Source organism: Saccostrea echinata, unplaced genomic scaffold, assembly GCF_033153115.1.
Source record: "Saccostrea echinata isolate AGI-Se365-2 ecotype Australia unplaced genomic scaffold, CSIRO_AGI_Sech_v1 ptg000054l, whole genome shotgun sequence".
Taxonomy (NCBI): Eukaryota; Metazoa; Mollusca; class Bivalvia; order Ostreida; family Ostreidae; genus Saccostrea; species Saccostrea echinata.
In genome coordinates this window covers 16,421,199-16,444,827 of record NW_026889803.1, presented here as the reverse complement: position 1 = coordinate 16,444,827, position 23,629 = coordinate 16,421,199, and the positions used below count along the sequence as shown (strand labels likewise).

The window sequence follows — 23,629 nt, the reverse complement described above, 5'->3', positions numbered from 1 at the left end:
TCTATTATGATCTGAATTGTGGTTATGTTACTCCTTGTATTAGACACAAAATCCTTTAACAAATATGACTGACCTCATTGCAAAAATGGTGAGAAAAAAGGGAAAATTAAATGAATTTTGAACGAAACAAAGAAGAAAGCAAAATGGTAGTTAATTAACAGGGAAATTCCAATCTTTCAGGTGATGAAAAGGTGACTACAAAGATATTTTTACTTATATAACTAAGCAAATTTATGTTTGATCTCTTGAACTCTCAGTCTCTTGATTCAGAAATCCATGATCCCTCCAAGTCAAAATGCAGTCTTGATATGCATAATCTGTTGTTATTTACTCACAATACCTCGAAGTGTCTATGTTTTAATGTTTACATGTTTTCAAAAACCCCAGTCACATTTCCAAGAAAGACCAACGGGTGACAGTTTTTGAGGCAAAAATACCTTCTTCAGGCAACAGTCAGCTGTTCATCTGCCATTGTCTTGCCCGAATTTGACCTCTTTTTTTGTCAGCCTACCAATTTTGTGTCTGTTGGGCCATGTTATAATTTTCTCTGCATCGGTGGTCGATTCCTTCAGTTGAAGCAGTCGTACAATAGTCTGTCGACCAACCTTCAATCATCATCCGAACATTGGTAGACAGTTCTTAAAGTCGGTCGTCGATGGGTCAACATTATTGGAATTGGGTTTTTGTAAATGTTGGCTGATGGTGAAAATCAAACTGTGGCTTAGTGAACGATGATTGGGCGACTATTGGCCAACTTAGAATTATCTAAATTTTGAAAATTACCAGTGTTCTTAGGAATTAATGTGACTGCTCCACGTCGCTCGATACTACTGTCGGCTGATCATGTTTTTAAGCTGACGATACGACAAAAATTTGATTTGCCTGACCATCAGCTTAAATGTGACCTAGGCATAACTCTGCACACTTTACTGAACACAAACCCACAACACATAATTGCAGTCCTGCATACTTTGAGGTATTGAGAGATACCTATACTAAATGTAGAACTCTTCAGTGAGCAGTGTTTAAAGCTTCCTTTAATTCAAACAAAGGTGTGATGGGGGGGTGGGGGCTTGTGATTAATTCCAGATAGGTGAACTTGTTACGTGTCCTTGAGATGAAAGACTGTTGAGGGAGTGAACAAAATAGTAGTTTAGACTATATGAATCAGCCTTGATAGTTCAGTGGTTAGAACATTTGACTAGTGAAACAGGTGTCCTTAGTTCGATTCCAACCTTTTATTTTCTTTATACATTCCTTTTCTACTACAGTAGGTTACAGATTTAAAAAAAAAATGTATATTTATATTTTAAAAATGTGTTTGTTATGACTTATTTACATGTTAAGGAAAACATTTAGATTTTAGAGTGATTAATAATCTGTTAAGAGAGGTACTTTTGAGTTTGATTAAAATACCTGTAATTATGAAGGTTTTATTTCCCTACAGATGTCAACAATGAAAATGAAACAAACCAATCAGTGGATCGAATTAAAAGTTTTGGTAAAAGAAAACAGTTGCATACACATGCTAACAAGAAAGGACTTACATGAAGAAGTGTTGTACAACTATGAGAATGGAAGGAGGATTTGGTGTTTAATTGAGGTAATTTAAAGTGTTGATTCCTAGGGCTGTTTGTTTGATGAAATTTAACCAATAGAATATTTAGTTTTGAAGAAATTTAAAATAAAATTATGCATGCAATTCCATTCAGGTGAGTTTTGTGACCAAAAGTCATCTTTTTCCTGAAATTTTATCACAAAATTTTGTAAGAATTACAGTAAAACATGCTTATAACAAAGTGCCAGGGATGGAAAATTTTGCTTCATTATAAGTGTAATTCGTTTATATATCCATTAAGTTTACAATATATATTTTAAAGTCACAGGGAATAAAAATCACTTTGCTCTAAGAGTCAATTCATTATAAGTGTGTTAGCTATAAGCGTGTTTTACTGCATGTAGAAAGAATGATATATAATTTCAGAATCTGGTCACCTTAAAGATTTTTTAGTTACGCTGTAAAGAAATATATTCTAAAGGTGAAGGTAAAGTTGTTAATTATGTAACGCTGTACACATATCCACTTTGAGGTATCAATGGTAAAATACAATAGATTATGCACAGCGGGTCTGCATTTTAACTTTGAGGGTTTTGAGAGATTGAGAGTTAAGAGATCAAGAGAAAATTTGCTAAGTTATATAGAGAAAAAATCTGTGGATCTTTTCACAAAAAATCTTACAACATATTTTTATCTTAAGTGAAAACTGATGATAAAAATCGTTTTTACAAAAATTCTTAAGAAAGTCGTAAGTGCAAAATCTGTCATAACTTTACGAGAGCCCCAACCCTCTCTTAAGTATTTTAAAAATGATTTTATTGTAAAAATATAACCGCAAAAACCAAAATTCATGTTAAATTGAACTTTGTAAAGCAACTTACAATAATATTTTATATTTTTTTCACAATCATTGTCAAAAATTTAAGTGAATTACACTACAAAATATTTACGATGTAAGTTTCACTTATGACCGTCTTTTACATCAGACTTTTGATTGTGACATAGATTTTAAACTTCCTTGCTTCACAAACGATTGCATTCGATATTTGTTGTCAATAATGTTTGTTATGCTGACAAATGTTAAAAACTAAGTTTTATTTTTATTTTCACCCACTTATTTAAGGATTATAAAGCATATTGAAGTCGTTGCTAGGGATGAAGTCTGTCGTAAATAAAATCTTAACTTCAATCTGCTACGAATGTGTTCTTGTCGTAAGAAATTCTTAAGTTAAAATCTTACGCAAAAACTTAAGTTTTTTTGTGAAAAGGGCTACTAGACCCAAGGCTAATATTTCAAGCAATCAAGAACGTCGAAAGATCGAAGTTTGAGCCATTTGGAGTTGCCTGTAGTAAGGAAATGTGTTGCTTAACTTTATAATCTCTGAGAATTTTCATACCTGTAATGACATAATCCCCCTGTTATTCTGGCATTCCCCCCTCAACCCCTTTAGCATAGCTAGAGGAATCCAAGACACCCTTCTACTTTTAAAATGTCCCATTTCTATTTCAATTCTTATGGATAACCCTGAATACTTGGTCACCTCAATAATTATTTTAAATTTCAAGGATCATACATATATCTCTGGTCCCCTTAAAGCTGACATGAACTCTTAAATATGCAACAGGGAATTATTTAATCTTAGACTAATTATAAATCCTGGATTTTCAGAAAATTTTGAAATCAGGTGTAGTGCCTGAAAACTAACTTAGTTTTGCTTGAAATATCAGTTTTCACTGTAGTAGATACTGTCTAAATGGGTAAGTGTGTTTATAAGAAGCTAATATAATTGAATTATTGCTTATTTTTATTCATTCATGTTTTTATTGTGTTCCAATTTCATATTTTTATTGTTTATTTTCAGTCATAATTATTATTTCTAGGGTAAATGTCTTTTATGCAGTGTATCTGGTGTTCTAGTGGTGTATCTGTATAATGACGCATGCGCAGATGGGGGTTAGTCGATGCCTGGCATCAAAAATCGACTAACCCCCATCTGCGCATGCGTCATTATTTTCTCGCTAAATTCTGCAGTTTTCTGCAATCGAACGGCGATATTAAAATAATCCATCGAATGTCCGTCATTAAATTATCCTACGACTCCACTGTTATCGCAAAACGTTCCTTCCGAGTTGTAGATATCCATTAAACATTGCCAACAACGCACGGCTTCATAGTCCCCATGAATGAAGACCCGACTAAAGAAATGACTCGCAGCAAACGAAAATACATACCGATGCGTATTCAGCACGACAACTGCAAACACCTACATATGTTTTCACAACCATAACAACTTTTAAATCCAATGAAACGCCCAGAAAAACGCAGCGATGTAAACACTACCAAATTTACAGCAGCTTCCTAATGCAGACAACCACTACCCGACGTCACAGTCGTAAAATACGACGTCACAGGTACACTCTTTTCCCGAACTTTTCTAAAGCAAAATGGCGATTAAGCATTGTACGTAATATAAGGCATACTGTCTTTGTTGTTAAGCACACGTACTTTTAATTGTTTGCAAAAAGTTCTCCTTTAACCAGGTAATTAAATATTTATTATAATAATTATATATGGAATGTCTTTAGTACAGAAATCGGTCTTTGAAAATTGAAGATCCATGATCCGCCCACTTGTTTCACCTCCAGCTAAGAGGTGCATATTTAGTGTGCAAATCGAGAGTTTTCAAGCCATTGTGACGTCACCCTCAATAATTTGTAACAGATCAGTGAAATCTTACAAATGAATCAATAAAAAAAAAGTAATAAAGAGTTAAATTTAGTATTATATATGCCCTTTATTTTACATCGCTGCGTTTTTCTGGGCGTTTCGTTGGATTTAAAAGTTGTTACGGTTGTGAAAACGTATGTAGGTGTTTGCAGTTGTCGTGCTGAATACGCATCGGTATGTATTTTCGTTTGCTGCGAGTCATTTCTTTAGTCGGGTCTTCATTCATGGGGACTATGAAGCCGTGCTTTGTTGGCAATGTTTAATGGATATCTACAACTCGGAAGGAACGTTTTGTGATAACAGTGGAGTCGTAGGATAATTTAATGACGGACATTCGATGGATTATTTTAATATCGCCGTTCGATTGCAGAAAACTGCAGAATTTAGCGAGAAAATAATGACGCATGCGCAGATGGGGGTTAGTCGATTTTTGATGCCAGGCATCGACTAACCCCCATCTGCGCATGCGTCATTATTTTCTACAGGTACAACACTAGAACACCAGATACACTGTATAAAAGACATTTACCCTAGAAATAATAATTATGACTGAAAATAAACAATAAAAATATGAAATTGGAACACAATAAAAACATGAATGAATAAAAATAAGCAATAATTCAATTATATTAGCTTCTTATAAACACACTTACCCATTTAGACAGTATCTACTACAGTGAAAACTGATATTCAAGCAAAACTAAGTTAGTTTTCAGGCACTACACCTGATTTCAAAATTTTCTGAAAATCCAGGATTTATAATTAGTCTAAGATTAAATAATTCCCTGTTATGCGATATTTTCATCCTGGTACAACTTATTTCATTCTCGTACTCCCTTTTTCCGCCATATTTCTTTCAGATTCGCTCTCTTATTTTACCGGCTATATAAACCCTGATGACCCTGATGCCTTTGTTACACTTGAGTGATTTTCTAGCCTGGCTGTCGACATGTACACATCTCTGATAGCAAAGTCTTGGAACACGCCATGAACTAACATAAAAACATGTAGACCTGTACACATCTCTGATAAAGCAGTTTTGGAACATACCATAAATCTGAAAAACTAGGAATTTTACTGAAAATTATAAAGAAGTATTTAGATTTTGAATAATTTAGATGCAATGCATTAAAATCAAAATAGCACGTGCATGTTTGATTCACACATATATTTGAACAATAAACAAGAAAAGGCTACCACATGCTACCTCATTTTTCAAATAACACTGTACTATTGAGCATTATGCCTGCTACATGGTATATGCACATACTATGCAACTTATGCATTCAAGTATAACAAATTCAGATGTACATGCATGCATGCCGAGAAAACGCATCGAATGCTTTAAAATCTACCTGAAATACTGCTATCGGTACAGGGATGTGCACACGTCGAGAGAATAACTTCCTTTTTAATGAAATATGCATCATGGAAGAAATAAATCCATTTGTAACTCAACGGTAAACACATAGTCACTAGCACTTAAACACATGTGGTCCCTGTTGATCAGTATTTTTGGTCAGGGAAAATATCAAAGGTGAAAGTGACACTGGTATTTTGCCTGATTACACAAAATAGTCACGCAAATAAAACGTTTCAGAAATCAAAATAACTGTTTCGATATATGTATTAATAGTTCATGAATGTGGCTTCATTACATCAAATTTAATACATAAACATACATTCTTGTAACAGATCTTACATCTTTTAAAGAAAATAAAAGGAGGGGGTGGGGGTGGAATATGTATAATACATTCTTCAATATATTTTAAACAAATGTCGGAAAAAAGTCGGATTTTCCTTGATCAAATATATTTAAATACAGGTGACTCTCGATGGCTCGAACTCCGATCTCTCGAAGTTCTCGATCTCTCAAAGTGAACCTCCGGTCCCATTTTTTCCCTCTATATAACTAAGCAAATTTACTTCTGATCTCTCGAACTTCCAATCTCGAGAAGTTCTCTATCTCTCGAACCAAGACCTGGGTCCCGTTACACACATTTCATTGTTTTTTACTCTCTATCTCTCGAAGTTTTGAGATATACTTGTTTGTGTGTACAATCAAGCGTAAAATTAATGCAGCTTGGACTTACCTGGATAACAGTGAATGCCTGGGGTTGGCATGGAGATGTTCATTGGGTGTTTACATAGATGACACTATATCTGTGAGCATCCGAGTGTTGCTATAAATAATTAATTGGTTATAATTGGTAAATTAGAAAGGAATTGCTTCACAACTTATTTTGACTTGACAGCGAGACGAAAATATTTAGAAAATAATTTAAGAGGCGTGTCAATAATTTTCCATAGATTATGAAGTTTTATTAGAGTGTACATAATCCCAATATGACAAACATTGCACAAGAAATCCTATCTCAAGAATTAAATACTGATTTAATACGAGAAATCTGGTAAAGGACCCCATCAAGCCCGGGGGATAGCCACACCGACGATTGCTATTCAGGTTTTATGCAATCATGAAATGAGAACAAATAAATATTGAAACTTAAAGAGATCGTTTTATTTATTCAAAATACGATCATTGTTGTTGAAATCAAGTGAATTACCTGTAAAATGCGCATGAAAATGTGCAATGATATTATCAACATATACTTCCGGTATTTATAATAGTAGAACAATGATGATTGGAACTGAAAATTCCGGATTTTATTCACTTTCTATCTCTCGAAACCCTCGATGTCTCGAACTTTTCTTGCGGTCCCTTGAACTTCGAGAGATCTCGAGTCACCTGTACGTACAATGAACTGGCTTCAACTGTTTTAGATATAAAACTAAAACTAATATATCGTAAATTTAAGCAACACTGAACAATTTGTTTCTGTACATAGATTATTTTCAAATCGGGGCCCTTTCAGGCATCACAAATTACAAGCATGATTGATACAATTACCGACAAGAACAGACATAATTATGTGTATATAAAATAATCTACAGTACATGTTTTGGTTTAAATTGAAGTTGAGTAAATACATGTATTACACTATTAGTATATATTAGGGATGTCAGAGCCGGAAATAAAAATGTTGCTATCACAAACTTGATTATCAAGGATTGTTTACCACTGATTGTTGTAAATGGAGAGGACGTTCAAGAATTGTTTGGTTTTGTAGATTCAAATTATAAAGCTTCAGTCTGCAATTCCATAAGATCTGACGTGATGCAACTATTCATAAAGAATATTAAACAGCTGTTACAAAATTGTAAATACATGTAAACTGGGGGACAGTTATGAGTATAATTAAATGGATATTAATATCATGCAGTCTTTTTAGCTCCCTGAGCCGAAGGCTCAAGTGAGCTTTTCTGATCGAAATTTGTCCGTTGTCTGTCGTCGTTGTTGTCGTCGTTGGCGTTGTCGTAAACTTTTCACATTTTCATCTTCTTCTCTAGATCTACTGGGCCAATTTCAATCAAACTTAGCACAAAGTATCATTGGGTGAAAGGGATTCAAGTTTGTTCAAATGAAGGGCCACGCCCCCCTCCAAGGGGAGATAATTACGAAATAGCAAAAAATTAATGGCATTATTGAAAAATCTTCTTCTCAAGAACCAATGGGCCAGAAAAGATGAAACTCATGTGGAATTATTGTCAGGTAGTGTAGACTCAAATTTGTTCAAATCATGACCCCCGGGGGTAGGGTGGGGCCACAATGGACGATCAAAGTTTTACATAGGGATATAGAGGAAAAATCTTCAAAAATCTTCTTCTCAAGAACAGCAAAGCTATGATTGGTCATATTTATTTGGAAGCATCCTCAGGGGGTGTAGATTCAAGTTTGTACAAATCATGACCCCCGGGGCTAGGGTGGGGCCACAATTGACGATCAAAGTTTTACATAGGAATATATAGGAAAAATCTTCAAAAATCTTCTTCTCAAGAACAGCAAAGCAGTGATTGGTAATATTTATATGGAAGCATCCTCAGGGGGTGTAGATTCAAGTTCGTTCAAATCATGACCCCCAGGGGTAGGGTGGGGTCACAATGGACGATCAAAGTTAAACATCTATTAGGTGTATATAGGAAAAATCTTCAAAAATCTTCTTCTCAAGAACAGCAAAGCTATGATTGGTCATATTTATATGGAAGCATCCTCAGGTGATATTGGTTCAAGTTTGTTCAAATCATGACCCTGGGGTAGGGTGGGGCCACAATGGAAGATTAAAGTTTTAATTAACTTAAAAGTATATAGGAAAAATCTTCAAAAATCTTCTTCTCAAGAACAGCAAAGCTATGATTAGTAATATTTATATGGAAGCATCTGTAGGTGGTGTAGATTCAAATTTGTTCAAATCATGACCCCCGGGGGTTGGGTGGGACCACAATGGATGATCAAAGTTTTAAATAGGAGTATATAGGAAAAATATTCAAAAATCTTCTTCTCGAGAACAGCCAACTTTTGATTGGTCATATTTATTTGGAAGCATAATCAGGTGGTGTAGATTCAAGTTTGTTCAAATCATGACCCCTGGGGGTAGGGTGGGGCCACAATGGACGATCAAAGTTTTACGTAGGAATATATAGGAAAAATCTTCAAAAATCTTCTTCTCAAGAACAGCAAAGCTATGATTGGTCATATTTACAATGGAGCATCCTCAGGTAGTGTTCAAATCATGACCCCCGGGGATAGGGTTGGGCCACAATGGACGATCAAAGTTTTACATAGGAGTATATAGGAAAAATCTTCAAAAATCTTCTTGAGAACAGCAAACTTTTCATTGGTCATATTTATTTGGAAGCATCCTCAGGTGATATTGGTTCAATTTTGTTCAAATCATGACCCCTGGGGGTAGGGTGGGGCCACAATGGGTTATCAAAGTTTTACATAGGAATACATAGGAAAAATCTGTAAAAATCTTCTACTTAAGAACAGCAAAGCCATGATTGGTCATATTTAATTGGAAGCATCCTCAGGTAATGTACATTCAAATTTGTTCAATTCTCCCCCCCCCCCCCAAACCACTTTTATATTTAAACTTTTCAACCTTTCAAGACTGAACGGATTTCTGCTTTTTCCTAGCCATAGTGCTCAGGTGAGCGATGTGGCCCCTGGGCCTCTTGTTAAGATTGTATTGATAATTTGCACAAAATCTCATAATTAAAAGTTCTCTCTGTTTTTATAAGAGGCACGCTTTAATTGTTTACCAGTCAAAGGTCACTGACACGACACGTAGAAATGGCTTCAATTAACGGGTACATGTAGTCTCGTTATGACAAGAAAGGACAAATGCAAGCATTTGATATCCTGCATTTAGATAAAATGTGCAGTAAATATTATATTAATTTTGAAATCAAATGCATTGGATAAATGTAGATGTATAGTATTTATTGTACTACGTAAATGTTTACAAATCAGAAATTCGTTGTATAATGGTGATAGCGTAGGTTAAATATTGTACAACTAGTCTATAAAAGACAAATAGTGAAAATGACATGAAAAATTAATTTAAATTTCAACGAATATTCGACTATCATTCGACTAAAGCCTCCAACTATTCGACTAAGCTATTCGAATAAAATTGACATCCCTAGTATATATGAAAGTAACATTGGTAATTGAAATAGTTCTAACCGTGTACCCAAATGTAAAGTGAGGAGATTCTTGAAACCACTCATGTATGCTTACACGAGAGGGAGAGAGAGAGAGAGAATGTGTGTGTGTATACTTGTATGAAAATGCAAAAAAATATTTATCCACAATCTTGCGGGTAGGGTTTCAAGTAATCCTTACAGATTCTCTTAAAATACAAGAAATTGTATAGGTATCAAATTTTATACTACCTAGGGAAAATTTTCAAATTGGATGGGCTTCCTATACATACATATAAAACAGGCACGTAGCACTGTTTCTCAAAATGTGTATATGCGATGGGGAGCAGGGGGCAGTAAAATGATTGATAAGCCAAAAAAACAAAAACAAAAACAAAACTTTCGGCACTTAAAAATTTGGAGGGGTTCAGAAAAATGCCGAAATACTTGGGGGAAAAATGAAAAAGGAAAAAAGGGATTGAAAAAAATCCGTAGTCAGGGGGAGGACAGATTCCATTCATACTATCATTTTCAGAAGAAAAATATTTGAGTATTCAATACAGTATCGTTGGATGAGAGTGGGGAGAACCAGCCATTCTTTAAAAAAAAAATCCTTACAAAATTAACCATTAAAGACAGGCCTGTAGAACGCGGGGATTGGGGATGCCCCCTCCCATTTTTCCAGAGCATTTTTTTAGCTTGTCAAAGATTTTTCAGTAAAGTGTCAATTATTTCTTCCGGCTGTCCCCTTTCAAAAACAATGCTACGTGTCTGAAAGACACTCTCAAAAAAGGGAGTATCTCCCCCCCCCCCACTACTCCCCACGTGTGTGTATATTTGTTAATTTGCGTTTTGGTTAGATGCTTTGATGTTGTATTCTAAATAATTTTCTCACACCAAACTACTCAGTTTAGTTTTTAGATAATTACAAAAATCTGGCTTACATGCATGAAGCTATCATTAAAGCTGACATGAATTCTTAAAAGCACAACATTTGCATCAATGTAGGACTTGTTTCATAATTAAAAAATTATATATGAATCCTGTAATGCAATATATAACACACAAAGAATGTTTGTATGTTTATTAGATCTAGACAATTTTCAGTTTCACTTCATGAACAGCAATCAGACTTTTTTTTAATGATTTCTTATTTTTTATCCAGTCGCGTAAATACTAATTCCCCTTCTCACTTTTGATATTTTTCCTAGCTGACCAAAATCTGATCAGCACGGACTAAGTGTATTTGAGTGCTAGGCTGTATGATGACATGACAACGTCTTTACTGTTGAGTATTTATAGAGTTTATTACTTTTCTGCGATGCATATTTCAATGAAATACAAGGTGTAAATCACTCGGCATGTGCACATCTTCGAATGGGTACAGTGGTCTATTTTCCAGGTATGAATAAGTTTACAGCGTTCGAGGCGTTCTCTCGGTATGCACCATTATATTTGCATATGGACATGCATATCAAATATGCTGGTTGTTTGTTCCATTCTTACAATAGATAATTGCAAATTGTTTGTACAATTTTTACTGTGAATTATTCCAAGTTAATTATGCTATATATCTGTATATTGGCATGCTTTTAAAAAACATGCACAACTATGTTTTTTTCTTCCAAACTTGCATTTATATTATTCAAAACGATACTTATAAATATCTTTATGACTGTTTTTATATCTGCTGTGGTTTTGAAATGTTTTCATCAATTCATGTTTTCCCAGATACTTTACTGTCGGAGATGTGCACGTGTCGATAGCCAAACCAAAAACTCACTCATGTGTAACGAGGGCATTGGGGTATATATTGTTACAATAAGACAAGGTATCTGAAAGAAATATGGCAGAATACGGCTAGGTGGTATGAAACAAGTCATACATTGATGCAAATGTTGCGCTTTTAAGAATTCATGTCAGCTTTAATGATAGTTTCATGCATGTAAGCTAGATTTTTGATTTATAGGATTAGTTTATTCATCAGTTTTAAGAAAAAGTGAGGAATCATTGCTTAAATGTAATTGATTAATGTTTTACATGCTTAAATATAGAATATCCAAGGTTGTACTCAAGATGTGGGGGCCAGGGAAATTCCCCATCTGTAATTACTTATTCCCCCTGTCATTCTGGCATTGCTTCCTCAAACCCCACTAGAGGAGGAATCCAAGACACCCTTCCACTTTTGAAATGTCCCCTTTCTATTTCAGTTCTTATGGACAAACCTGAATACCTGGTCACCTTAATAAAGATTTTAAATTTCAAGAATCATGCATATATCTCTGGTCCCCTTAATGATGGGTTAATGCATGTAAGCTAGATTTTTGATTTTTAAGGATGTTTTATTCTTCAATGTTAAGGAATAGTGAGGAATCATGTTGCTTAAATGCAGAATACCCAAGGTTGTTCTCAAGATTCAGGGGCCAGGTAAATTCGCCGCCTGTAATGACATAATCCCCCAGTTATTCTTGCATTGCCCCCTCAACCCTCACTAGCAGAGGAATCCAAGACAGCCTTCCACTTTTAAAATGTCCTCTTTTTATTTCAGTTCTTATGGACAACCCTGAATACCTGGTCACCTTAATAAAGATTTTAAATTTCAAGGATCATATATATATCTCTGGTCACCTTAATAATGGGTTTTATGCTAGATTTTTGTTTGATACATTTTCATTCACCAAATTGTACCACCAATTTTTTTCCTTTTGAGTTTTGCAGATCATTGTGACATTCTAGATGAAAATTGGGTATTTCATGACCTTAATAAAGATTTTTGAGTTAAATGAGTACTTGTATGAGGGTTGTCCAGAAAGTTCTTAGACAAATGCCATAAATTTCTTGATATTGACCACTCTGCCAAATGTTTACAACATAATTTTAATATAGACCATGATTTAGTAAATATATAAAAATTAAACAATATACACTATTTCACAAAAATTATAGTTGTGAATAGATTGTATATACAAGCTGCACAGCCCAGTATGACATTAAGTTAGTTTCATGATAACGTCAAGAATATGGATTTTGAATTTTTAGCTCACCTCAACGAAGTTGGGGAGCTTATGTAATACCGTCAGTGCAGGCGTCCGCATCCCAGGTTAAAGTTTTTGGAGCAGATTTCTTTTCAAGTACAGTCAAACCACGTTATCTCGAACTCAAAGGGACAAAGAAAATACTTTGAGATAACCAAGGATTTAAGATATTCAGGATAAAATACTTAAGGAATAAGCAGATGGGACTTCAAAATATAACTTCGACATATCCATGGTATTTGAGATATATCCGTGTTCAAAAAACAGAAGGTCAGCTGTACTTCTATGCCCTATTTAATCAGAGATGCATGAAGGATGCTTCTAGTATGTTTCATTATACCAGTCAAGATTTCAGATGCTGCAAATTCAGCTAAAAGGAGCATTTCCAAGTAACTATAAGCCCTATATTGACCAGACTTGCATGGATAATACATATAAGGATGCACACTACTGGACTTGCTTCAATTGCTGGATCTGACCTACATTTTCCAGATGAGTGATCAGATTAAAGTTTTTTAAGCAGGTTTCATTTCCAAGTAACTATAAGCCCTAGGTTGAACAAACTTGTACAAATGATACATCTTAGGATGCACACTATACTTGACTTCCTTCAGATGCTGAATATGACCTACATTTTCCTTCCGGATGAGTGACCAGGATAAAGTTTTTGGAGCAGATTTCATTTCATAGTAACTATAAGCCTGGTGTTAACCAAACTTGCATTGATGATACATCTAAGGATGCACATTACTGGACTTGCTTCAGATGTTGGATCTGACCTACATTTTCCAGATAAGTGACCAGGTTTAAAGATTTTTAACAGGTCCATTACCAAGAAATTATAAGGGCAATCTGGACCAAACTTGCATGATGATGCATCATGGGATAAACACTCTCAAACTTGCTTCAGATGGTGGATTTGACTTACATTTTCTGGATGAGTGACTAGTTTAAATTTTTTAGGTAAGTCCATTCCCAAGTAACTGCAAGCCCTATTAGACTAAAATTGCATAAATGTTACATGTAGGGATACAGACTACTAGATTATTAGTTTAGTGTGGGACTTTGCCTTACTTAAAGACAACATTCGTTGAGGTGAGCTCTGTTATCTCTTATTACCTATGATTATCAAGTATTTGTGGTGCACATACAATTTTTTCTTGATTTAGCCACATGCACTGCTAGTGTGTGTGTGATATTTACATATAGACCATAATGGAGTAAATTTCTAAAGTTCAATAAACGATAATTTAAGAGTATCATCAGTCCTGTATATAGCTGCAGAGCCCAATCCGATGTTGCGTTTTATTTATTACACATTATTATGCTTCCTGTCAGTTTGTCTCTATATAATCAATACCCAACTATTTTCGCATAGTGTTCTAAGGAATTATATATCGTAAACATACTATGCCGAAATAGCTAGTGCGTGGCTTCTTTTTCTGAAAAAAATCCAACAGCTCCCATGCCATGGATCGAACTCACGACCCCGACATCATCAGTCTGACTCGTTACCGATTACGCCACAGACAACATTGTCTAAAGCACTGTATTATAATATATATAAACTTAGTTTCAAATATTTTACACTTAAAGAAAAAAAATAAACAAATTATTTTCTAAAATAGTTTCTTGCAATTTTTCCCCTTCACTCAACTAAAATTCTCTGAAACTACATGTATCTGTACATGGATCATTCAAAATTAAAGAAAAAAGATGATGTACATGTAGCACAATGTGACGTCATGATAGGGGTGTACTAACATGAATGTAAGAAGTGATGAAACATTGGAAATGGAGAAGATGTTGTCGTTTTTATACAGCAGTCAGCATAATAATAACAATAGTGTTTTACTTTGCATGCACTATGCCTAAATAGTAGTCAGGGTTTGACACATAGTGCACTCGCCTCCGGCTCGTGCACCATGTGTCAAACCCTGACTACTATTTAGGCATAGTGCATGCAAATTACAACACTATTATATAATCATGTCATAATTTTATTTTCATCAAATAACAGTAACAGTAGTTTTCCACTTTTTGTACTGTCTTTCAAATTGTACTCTCCTTTGAAAAATCATATATACCAATTTCAAATCAATGACCTAAATATATTCTAATAATTTTTAGATGTTTGTCAATGAATAATTAGTTTGTCTCTGACATCGTTTCAACCATATTTTAGATAATACATAATTTTATGATTGGACGCTGTTCCATACGGATGGCCGACATCGCTTTTTCTGTCAATTTTTGAAACATATTTGTTGCAGTTTTTTCTTAAGGTCAAGAATTAGTAAATGAAAGGAGCCTACAATTTCTTTAATTTGAGAAATAGATTCCTTTAATGACTATAACTTGGTCAAATAAGGTGTATTGGGGCATAACTTTTAGGTAAACAAGATTTTAAAAAAAATCATATTTTAAGCTGTTATTTTCAGTGAATATGGGAGTTTTTTTCCATGTCAGACAAAGGAAATGTATCCAGATTGCCTAGTATACTGTCTCTAAGAAAACTGTAATTTGTATGTTCTTAGCCTTTGAGGTAAAAAGTTTAATTTAACATGTACCATATAGCTGAACTCAGACAATTAGTCACCAAAATATTTGTCTATTGATGACAGAAAAGTTGAATTTCTCTGCCATTGACATTAGGTGTGTAACAGGAAAATGCTGCATAAGCAAGAACAGGATTTGAACCCAGCCCTCTGTATCACTAATCAGGTGCTTTAGCATGTTTATTAACTGAGTGATCTGGCGATGGGGATCAAGCCTGTCTGATCGCCAAATTCCTCCCTCCTTAAATTGTATTTGCCCTTGAAGACACAACTCAAGTTCTTTTTACCCCTGGCAAGCCTTTTACCTGCAAGTCGAGGGGTGATCAATGGCACCAAATAAATATGGGATGGACCAAACCAGGATTTGAACCTAGGTCCCCTGAATCACTAGTGTAAGTTTCTTTTTAAAAGGAATAACATTTTAATACACATAGTAAATTAGAATTTCATTTTTTTCAGGAAATGGATAAAAAATTGGTATGTGTCGAGCAACTATAGCCACCTGATAGAAGGGTAAATTAGAAAGTTCAGATTACATTATGCCAACAGAGATGATAACAATGCCAACCAAGCTAAAAGTTGTCCAGGTTAGAATTATTTTTTTCAATAAATTACAATGTATGTACATTTAATATTTTCATATCAACTTACATGTATGAAGGTTGTTATTTTTTTATATACCTGTTGTGTAGGAAAACTTTTGTATTGGAGACGAGACAAGTTAATGACTTAATGATAGACTCACTGCAGAGAGAGATGTTGGAAAAGTGGATTTTGTTAACAAAAGGAAGATAAGGTAAAATATGAGAGGAGTTGTGAGTTTTGTATGACACAGTACTATTTGTTAACCAAAAAATTAATCTGAAAAATCTTGAGAAATTTAACTAAAGAAAACTTCATGAAAAGGAGCACATGCACATAAGGGGAAGCAACCTATTGAAAATTATCTTGCAGCTGTTCTCAGGTCAAAAAGTGATTTAGGATTGATAACTTGTATGCATATACATGTATATAAGGAAAATCTACATAAGAGAAGAAAGGGGGTGCATCTAGATAAACAATTTTATTTCTCTATGTTAAATAGCTGACATTGACTGTGTTCTTGATTTAAAAAAATACGTACATATGTTGGGGTAACTTCAACTGAATGTTAACATCTACTTTAGTTCATCGAAACTTGTGGACAGGATCATATGATCCTGCATGTACTATTTAAGCCTTGATTTTTTTTTTTAACTTAGATGCTTAATTCAGCTTTGACAACTGAGTGTGTTGAACATCATTATCAAAGATTCCATTCATTTAAGATTTTATGTTGGTTAAGAAATGTGTCATTTAGGGAGATTTGTTTTTTATACATGTGCGTAAGTTATTTTGTAATTATTTTATAGCAAAGTAAATTTTTCAATTATGATTGTTCTAAGTTTTAGAGATTAATAGAGATTTTTCTTTTCTTTTTTTTTTTTACAGATCAAGGCTGCCAACCTTTGAGAGATACACTTCAAAAAGAGTGTTTAAATTCAAGACATTCAGTCACAGTACTCTGTAAATATTATAAAGTAAAAGTTATTTATTTAATTTGGAAAAGCATTTGAGAAACAGAGGATGTGAAAAAGACTTTGTCCATTTCAAGCTATCTGTTGTCAAGTACCAGGAATATGTGGATTTTATTCAACAACTTTATTATGAATTTGAATAGCAACTTTCAATGTCTGGAAGCTTTTTTATCAGTAGGGATGTAGATGTGAAATTATATAAAAATTATTTTTTAAAAGATATTAATCAAGAAAATTTTTGTAGATTAATAACAGGTAAAATTTGTAATGAGAGATCTTTTATTGATCATTTGCAGTAGTAAGCGACAGTTGTTATAATTATACCCCCACTCTGAAGTAGGGGGGTATTCTCATTTACCCTTGTGTGTCTGTCTGTAACAATTTTTTGTCGCAGTTTTCTCAGCAACTACTCATCAAAGATGCTTGAAATTTTGACACTCTCTTTGACTAGGCATGCCATATTGTGGGATTCATGAGAGTGTATATTCACATCAGAGCGGGGGTATTACTAGTGAGCATTGACTCACAGACTTCCTGTTTGCTGAAGTTTGTGTTTGACTTTCATGTCTTTAACATGATATGGCTTAAGGATATGCGCAGTATAGTTTGAACTATATTTTCTTATTCTCTCTATAATTTAAGAAATCCAGTAATTGAAAGATCTTTGTGCAAATTTATGATACCTGGTAATGCTTGCACACCTTATCTGAATCAAATTTTGAAGAAAATACCACATAAAACATTTTTTTTGGGGGGGGGGGGGGGGGATTTTCTTTTAAAAAATGCAAGGGTTTTCATCATTTGATATTTTTTCAAAACTCCTGATACATGTAATGTATGCTGATTTTTTTGTCAAAGAACACCTAATGGTATCATGATTTTCAATTATATTTTCTCTGAAAATTTTCAGTTGGAAGGTTCACTGTAAGGTGCATGTACATTGCATATGACCTTAAAAATACTGTGGTGGCAAAAGACAAGAATTTTTTTTTTTTCAGTTTTGGTACATGTACTATATTATTATTTCTTTAACCTGTCAATTTTAGATCAAATGAATAAAGGTTAAAAACTATTATTTGACTCTTTGTTTTCGTGAGTTATCTAGAGCAGGCTCGTAGCAACAGTTTCAAAAGAGAAAAAAAAACCAAACTGACCAAAATTGGGGGGGGGGGGGCTCCCCGAAATTATCTGACAAGCAAAAAGAAAAGGTGATTTACTGTCCAAATCATGGAATTTGCCAGCGCTGGACCTTACAACATCAAAAAGTGTGTGTGTGTGGGGGGGGGGGGGGGGGGCATCCAGCATCTAAAGGGAAACTTACTATAGCAAAATACTATAACCCCCACCCCCCACCCCCCGCATTCTACGGGCCTGCTAGAGACATCTAATAGTCTATTTTAATCAACATGTGAATGCAAATTTCAAATGGTTTATCAACTAATATAGATAGATGTATGTTGGAAAGGACCAAGAGAATTTTGTAATTACATACATGTACATTATACAGCTGACCATATGGTCTGAAGTTGACATTAAAAATTGCAAAGTTGTAGAGTAAAATCAAAATTTGTGCTCCAAATTTTGTGATGACAGTGGCATTTTTCTTTTTAAAAAAATTTATGAGTTTAAGTGAGCTTTAATGATTTTTATCTCACATGAGCTGAAAGCTCAAGTGAGCTTTTATGATCACCTGTTGTCCAGTGTCTGCCCATCTGACTATCCACTTGTCTGTAAACTTTTCACATTCGACTTCTCAGGAACCGCTAGGCCATTTTTAACTTAGTTTACTTATGGGGGGCCCATAAGTAAACTAGCGCATGTGAAACTACTATTTGCAACTGTCAAATAATTGTGTACCTCTAAAAATACCCATTATTATATATTATACATTTCAAAATTATAAAGACCAATAGCGCTTTTGAATTAGATTCAGCACGTACTGTTGAATTGGGTTCTTTGGATATAGGAAAGGGAATTTTTTTTTTCCAGATATTGTGTGTTGTTTTACTAAAATTTACCTTGAATTTGTTACAAAATTTTATTTACACACGTTTTTCTATACATTTGCTATCTCCAGGTCATCGCTCCACGATTTTAAAAAGTTATTTGTGTGTATCAAACTATTGACATTAAAATTTTAGATCCCTAAAAGCCTTTTCTCGACATATTCAGCCATATTTTGTTTTTAAAAACTAGAAATAAAATTGCAGTTTTGCTAAAAATTTTATTTGAAACATTTTTGCGTATCGGACAATTCCCTAGTGTTTGGAAACATACTCATGTAATTTCTGTCTTTAAAACAAATTCATCAAGTTAATTACATACCGGCATCCTTATTATGCTGCATAGGAAAAATCTTTGAAAGAATATAATGTTCAAATACTTTGTAAATTGTTATACAAACTACATTATGGCAGGTGCGTAGCCAAATAAAAGTGAAGTATACGAAGAGGACGACGGGGATGGGGTGGGGGTTAATTTCCAGTTTTCACAAAAAACTATATTAAAAATATTATCAAATTAGCATGGTTTAACTATGCTACAACAAAAAGTGGATGGGGGCAACCACCCTTTCAGTGAACATTTTCAATAGTCAAAAGTTAGGTTTGGAAAAGAATAGGCAGGGAACCCTCCCCCCCCCCCCCCCGCCCATACTACATGCCTGCTGGTGAGGGCCCAGAAGTTTCTGAGTTTTACCAAATACATGTATATCATTCATTTTCTTGCAAAATAAAAATTATGTCATTTATCTTTTGTTTAGAAATAGAAGACATAATATTTATTGTTTTAACGCAAAGTTAATACTTCTACGGAAACTTAGTGTACATGTAGTTTAGGCTAAATATCTAATCGATATTTGGTATCATACTCTTTTCTATCGTTCAACAACTTGTATACTTAATGTTAATTATTAACAAAAAATATCGTATTTTAAATCGTATACTACATGTAGTAGATCATGACATTCAAGGATGTGTCTGAAATTTTATTTCTCAAAGATCTTTAAAAAATATCAAAAATTATCAATGTATCAAAGAACGAATACAAGTTCATGAATGCTTTATTTAAATTTGGCAGTGATTTAATAAAGGACTTCAAATTTTATTATATAGTCATGATTATATAAAATTCAAAGCGCTCTTCAGCAGTATGACTAGGACATTGTCATATGATGCATGTTCGTGTCAAACACCTTTCAAAACGTGCAGAACTTAGAAAGGCTGAGCAATCACGACTTATAAATGAAGAATGGCTAAAAACGACTTGTGAAATTTAATCCCAATTACCAAGCTAAAATTATTAATATTTTTCAGCAATGAAGATAAATATATAATTGCACTTAGTGTTGAATAATCAGCAAATCGATCCTTCTCTTGGTCACTATCATCTTAGACTTACATTCTCAAACCCTGGGGAGTGGAAAAACCACACTGACAGTATTATACAAAAGGCTTCCAAAGAAATTGCAGTTTTTCGTAAATTAAAAGGGTTACGTATCGTGACTTCTTAGCTTAAATGTATTCTAGTATTACGTTTATACATGTAAGACCGATACCACTTTTGGAATATGCATTAGAAGCATGGAACAGCATCTCCGCAGCTGCTCTGAAAGGCCTGATAAACTTCAGCAAGAAGCTGTACATATTGTAACTGGCGTTCCTGTTTATCGTGCCTTGCAAGATTTCAAGTATTTTGTGCTGCCACGGTATATTATTCTTAAATTGAATCATTTAACTATTCTCTGTTAAATTTTAGTTCACTATAACCTTACAACTGTAAGAAAAAAAAATGTCCACCTAAGCCAGATTTAGTACTTACGAAAATATACACTGGTCACCTTAACTCACGTGAAAGGGTTACAAAATATTAGGGAGACCAATTTTTTTGTATATTTTTACCTACAAGTTTTCTGTAAAATTTAGCGTTAAAATGGTAATTAATAAGCCCAAGTACCAACAAAAATGCATTTGGTTTTTATTTCAAAGCATAGGGGAAAAAGATAAATTTTGTCTACTTAAGCCAGATTTCATGGCATTGGTCCCCTAACCCAGAAATCAGGATTATATATATATATATATATATATATATATAAGTATATAGATATGTCATGCAATTGAAATAGTACAGAAATATAAATTTAAAAAATGATACATACGATTCGTATTTGTTTGCATGACTTAGAGAAAAATTCTCGAGAGAGACGTTAACATGCATTTCAAAAGTGTAATAAATAGAGGAAGATTTTGCAATTCTATTTCATGGAACTTTCGATTTTTGTTAATAATAATGGTGGCTTCATTAGCATGGACAATTACGATGCTTTAACCTCCTCAGTTTCTACATGTATAGAGAAAGGATCAGCAATCACAACTGCTTTCTCTATCAAAATTTCTTAATATCAAGAAGGAGGACATTGCCGTATCACATCGAGTTGGCCGCAAGTCAGCAGATAAACCAAGTCATATCATTGCCAGAATTAATAACTATGATCTTAGACACAGAATCCTAAAATCCAGTAAGAAGCTTAGGAAAATCAGCGTTATGGAAAAAGTGGCAGTTAACCAGGATCTGACAAAAACAAGAAATAAACTTGCATACCAAGCCCGACAGATTGTAAAAAAAGGTAAAGCCAAATCTACTTCTGTGTGGGATGGCAAAATTTTTATTGTTGATCACAATGAACACAAACACATGATCACCTGTTCAGCAGATATGGAAAAATTGCTTTCTCATCTAGGTATCACTCTTGAGTGCCTAAATTGACCAGCAAAGTTATATAAAAACAAAATATATTGTTGATTATTCTAACTGACTCACCTTAGTCATAGTCTCATTATAATATACAAACAATTATCAGTGTCTTTCTTATATCCGTTATAGATAACTTATGAGACCCTTATCTGTTTTAAGGATCTAAATTGTTTATCTAAATTTAGACAACATTCCTATCACGTGGTTTTTCTAAAACCATTTTTCGAACATTCAACAAATGTTCCTTCAGTTTGTAAATACGTTATTGTTTTTGTTGAATTCATATGCACAATTTTCATATATGTGTATATCTCCTTTGAAACCTGGAATTGAAAGTAATAAGTGTCTGAAGACCTACAAATTTTGGGTGTAATGTCGCAATCTTTCCTATCACATGTCTGATCCTCATTATAGATTGTTCTATATGTTTGTGTAGTTATTATATATACCTATCACATAAATGCCTGTTAGTAATATTATACATAGGATCAGGATAGGATCATACTATGATTTTTCCAAGAAACTGCAATTTAAGCATTCTTTGGATGTACTAACAATATTTATGGTGAATTTATTGATATATCACGGAATCAAGGCATTACCTGTAGTAATGTTTGTAATGCTCACTCATTCAATATTAGGTGACAAAGAGTTGATAATTAAGTCTAATACTGGGACACACCAATTTTACGAAAACCCCTTTCTACATAAATGTAGCGTTTCAATCCACAGGTTAACAGTTTTTCTTGAGTATCCACTATTTCTACTAGATAAACTTTTATACTGTATTATAGATTTATTATTATTATGTGGTGATATTGAAGAAAACCCTGGTCCGTTTGAATCATCCAATTCTACATCAGATGTATCTTTTGAAAATTCTACAGATTCTCTCGAACTTCTTCTGGAAAACTCAGTTTCTATAGTACATCTTAATGTACAAAGTTTTAAGCATAAATTAGAATATCATTCAAGCTGAGCTTGGGGGATTCGATGTATTGACTTTTATCGAAACTTGGTAAGATAACAGCATTGATACTCAAAGTATACTGTTGAACAGTTTTCAAGAACCTTTTTGACGAGATAGAAAAGGAAATAATTATGGTGGTAATATGATATACATTGTACCTGAAAGATAACATTCCGAGTAAAAGACGATTTGATTTAGAGCTTGAGGAAATTGAATGTATTTGGGTTGAATGTCATATATACCAAAGGAAATTCTTAATAGGAACTTTCTATCGCCCCCCAAATTAAGAGACTAGTAAGTGGGATTACATCGCTTATTCCATAGAAAAAGCGAAGGATACTGGAATTAAAAATATAGTTATTACGGGAGATTTTAATGACAACATATATAATACGATCAATTCCAAGGTACTTGATATAATAAAAGACCTATGCATGTCGCAACTTATTACCGAATGTACACATTTTACTGAAAATTCTGAAACTCTATTAGACCTCTTAATAGTTAATGATTTAGATGTATTCGAGTTCTCGGGAGTTTGTGATAATATATTACCGAGTAATATTAGGTATCATTAACCAATATTTTGTGTACACAAAGAGCTAGGCTCACTTTATGCATAAAATGGCCCTGTAGATATACCAATTTATTGACTAACACCTTATATTCCATTTTAAATATCAAGATAAAGTAGAGACTTAGTGCTATCATTTCCTATTAAAATTTTTCTCCTTAAAGTCCAGGTCTTGGAAAACAAGCTTTATGGAATTGCAATGTTCTTGAATTTTAAGGAAAACAGGTATATTTAAGTACTTTCAGAGAAGAAAAATAATATGAGCGCACCCTCTGATCTAAAAAATAAATCATGTTTTGTAATCCTCGGAAACGATTCTATCAGTAAATAATTTCATATTTTAGATCAGAG

At 33.7% G+C, this 23,629-nt stretch overlaps 1 long non-coding RNA gene across 1 annotated transcript; it reads left to right on the top strand.

The window, feature by feature from the left end:
- Positions 1 to 1,526: 1,526 nt before the first annotated feature.
- Positions 1,527 to 17,738, top strand: LOC133205592 (uncharacterized). Its single transcript, XR_009723630.1, has 4 exons — positions 1,527 to 1,603; positions 15,886 to 16,013; positions 16,119 to 16,222; positions 16,897 to 17,738. It is a non-coding gene; the product is annotated as an uncharacterized LOC133205592 (long non-coding RNA).
- The last annotated feature ends 5,891 nt before the right edge of the window (positions 17,739 to 23,629 follow it).